Source organism: Mus caroli, chromosome 14 (genome assembly GCF_900094665.2).
Source record: "Mus caroli chromosome 14, CAROLI_EIJ_v1.1, whole genome shotgun sequence".
NCBI classification, from domain to species: Eukaryota; Metazoa; Chordata; class Mammalia; order Rodentia; family Muridae; genus Mus; species Mus caroli.
The window spans coordinates 41,405,652-41,409,527 of record NC_034583.1 but is presented as its reverse complement, the minus strand read 5'-3'; positions in this window follow the sequence as shown (position 1 = coordinate 41,409,527).

The following is a 3,876-nucleotide window of genomic DNA, read 5'->3' as shown; positions in this document are numbered from 1 at the left end:
GGGAGGGAGGGAGGGAGGGAGGGAGGGAGGAAGAATATTTGATTCCAGCTTAACTTAAAGATAATTTTAGAACTGGTGCTTGCTGAATTTGAGTACAATCATTCAAAGGGGCTAAGTATGTAACAAAATAATTCTTACCTTTGTGAATGCTGGCTGATATCCCATGGTTTGTGTTCTGTCTTTTGTGTGTATGAATCTTGTTGGAAGGCAACTGTCCACTCACAAACTTATTTCCTAGTACTGTTTGTATACAGATATGACCAGGTGGTTGGTTATCACCAACAGAGTGTGGAAAATGATGTGCGTCACCTCTAGAACATTCTATTAGCTGAAACCAGAAGATAAAGAAGTCACAAAAGGGAAGGGAATTTGAGCATTGGGATTTTTATAATAAAGAAACATCATCTTGTGATATTGACGAGAAGAAGGAGAAAGGAACCTTAAAAACTATGCCAGAGCAACCTGTTCTTCAGATGAGCCCGCCTGCTGGGTCATTCTTCTTCTGAGGGGAAGGTAAATGACTCTCCAACCTGCTGCAGTTTTCTTATGTACTACAACAGAGATCACCATCTCTTACGCCAAAGACTGGAGGAAAATAACTCAAATGTCATATCATATGAAGGACTGATACCCAAATAGTCTTAAATCTCAATAATAGGAAATTTAGCAGCCTTGTAAAAATAGATGACAGAAACAAAAGCTGTATCTAAGAAGATACCTTGAGAGAAAGGAGACAAATTGAAGGATGTTCATTGTTATGATGGCTGTTCTTGGTTGTCAACCTGACTACATTTGGGATTAACTAAAGCTCAAGCCACTGGGTACACTTGTGAGAAACTTTTCTTGATGAGATCATTTGATCTGGGAAGACACACCCTAAATCTGGATCACATTGTCTGGTGGAAGTCTGTATAAAGGACTTGTAAGAAGAAAGTTTTCAGTCTTTGCCTACTTGTCCTCACTCTTGCTGGCAAGTCTGCTCCTTCAGTAGTATTAAAGCCTACTTCTTCATGATTTTCATATATACTGAAGACCAACTGAGACTTCTAGCTTTGTCTACTGAACAACTACTAGATTCTTGAAGTATCTGTTAGGAAACAGCCATTGTTGCAATAGTCAAATCCCAAACTATTAGCCATTTGAACAAATAACATATATATATATATATATATATATATACATATATATATATATTCATTCTACTAGCCCTGTTTCTCTAGAGAACTCTAACTAATACAAATGAAATGTCATACATTTCATACATTTTTAATGAATTGAGAGTCATTCCCCAGTAGGTACCACTCTATTATAATGGACAAAGCCTAAAGTACACATAACATCACCTGCTATGGAGACTGTTTGATGCTGCTTTGCAGAACTAAACCTATTCTCTTGGGTTGTGTTTTGTTCTTGAATCAGTGCCCCATGTAACCCAGGTTGGTTTTTACCTTGTAATACCACTAATGCCTGGAATCACAGGCCAGCTCCATTGAACTGAGCTGAAAATACTCATTCCAAAAATAATTTCTGGTATTTACCCAAACGAATCAAATACTTATATCTGTACAATATCTCTCTCCAAAAGGATTGGAGAGGTGACTTGGGGGTGAAGAACACTTGTTTCTCTTGAAGAGAATCCCCACTGAGTTCCCACATGATATGGTGACTCACAACCATCTGCCATTATAATTTCAGGAATTCCAAGGCCGCTTTCTGGCCTCCATGGACACTTTATGCACAGGATATATATCCCAGCAAAACATGAAACAAATCCACACTGATATGTACAGCAGCTTCAGTAGACAACAGAAAAGTAAACTGTAGTACCTTCTGATATGAAATATTATTTAGCACTAAAAATATTAACACTATTAAATAACAAACTCATGTTATTTTATAACAAATATAAAATTTTCACAAAACTAAGTTGTATTGAATGGGTGAGATGTCTCCATGGATAAAGTGCTTGGCACACAAGTGGGAAGAACTGATTAGAGTTCCAGAACAAGTGTAAATCAAGCCAGTCTTGGTGATATGTGTCCTAATCCCAGCACTCTTATGTTGAGATGGGAATTGGATACAAGTGAATCTATGGAAGTTCACTGGCCAGCTAGTCTGGCATATACAACTGCTAACAAATAGATACTGTCTCAAAAAAGGTAGAAGGCAAGAGCTATGTGAGAAGATGTTCCTTAGCCTCTCCATATGTACCATCATCATGCATTGACATGTGCACATACAGACATGCATGCCTAATCATAATGCACACATGTGCATGCGTGCACACTTGCACACACACACACACACACACACACACACATACGAGAGAGAGAGAGAGAGAGAGAGAGAGAGAGAGAGAGAGAGAGAGAGAGAGGAATTGAATTGTCTTAAAGGAACATCCTCACTCTGACTTCACGTCTCATCACGTGATTGCTCCTCTTATACCCACTTCCACCTTGGTAATGTTATCACAATGGAAAATGAAACCTCCAGGGCTGTGCAACATGGACCAAAATAGATAATAGTGAAGTTTCTTGATTGCATTCAAATATGTCACTGTAGGACAATAGCAAGAGATGTTGTATATGTGTGAGGACAAAGGGTGTGCAGGAATGATTTGCATTTTCCAACTAATTTTTCTTTGAATCTAAAAAAAAAAAACCTCCAGAAAATAATGTATTTATTAAGAGGAATAAAAATTCCATGTCCAGTTACAGCATTATGCTCTCAGATCCCTGAACAGTTCTGACAATAGTTCTAACCTAGAGCTTTCCAGGTTCTTATCAACACATGTTGAACAGATGGACAGACAAACAAACATTAATGGCTTAACAATTTTCAAGGGATACTGCCTATTAATCATAATCATGTTTTATTTATCAAGTAATCCATGTTCCCCATACAAGGAAAACAGAACTATTTCTGAAGGAAGTGATAAGGAAATTTAAAGCAATAGAAAATGAGTTGAAATTGACCCAAGACAATGTAACATCTCCCTGGGACTTGCATCCAGCAAGTAGATACCATCCTCTCTTATGTGTGTCAGCTATCATACATTTATGGCCCCAGTCAGACTGGCATCTGCTATTGAACATTTCAAGTTTCCTAGTGGTACCAAATAGTTCTACCTGCCAGTCACCTTCCTTTTCTTGTCCTTCTCAACCCTCTTCCTCACTTAGTGGTAGTTGGGGACACCGCTTTGGCTCCCCGCAGGTCACATCTGTGCACCCACCCACCAAGGAGCAGTCTGGACTCCTAAACCTTCTCCTGCTAACAACCACTCCCCTCTGGTACTCCCGAGACTGCTAAACCTCCCCTGCTACCTCAGGCCCAATTGGGGAAGTGGATCGTGGTCACTTACTCGAATTCTTACATGGTTGGTTGGCTTTCTTTCCTGCAGCAGCTATGTCCCCTCCCCTTCTCCCCCAAGTTATGGTGACTCTTCTCCCCCAGTCCCCATCCAGCGCAAATCTTCAGGTCCCGCCTCAGTCTCATCCATTGGCTGTATGGCAGGCAATTCTTTGTTGCTAATCAAATCCAGCTGAAAGCAGAGACCCTCAGCATCTGGGAGCATGGCCTTTGGGGAGTCAAACTGAATTGAGACAGCATTAGATCCAAACTCTAACAACTTTCAGGGAGTTTTTTGGGAGTGTAGCTGGCAGGAACCTGTCTAGCATCTCTTTAATATAAGTGAGAAATGCCAACTCATTTTCCTTAATAATCAATGCTAATTGAATAAAGCTTTTGAATGTTGTTTCCAATCACCGTTTTCTATGAAGAGAATTTGTCCTGTCATGGCAACTACATCGATAGCTCCCCTCTCTACTTACTAGAAGTGAACCTTTACTATTTAAGACAGCAACTGACTCTGCTAAC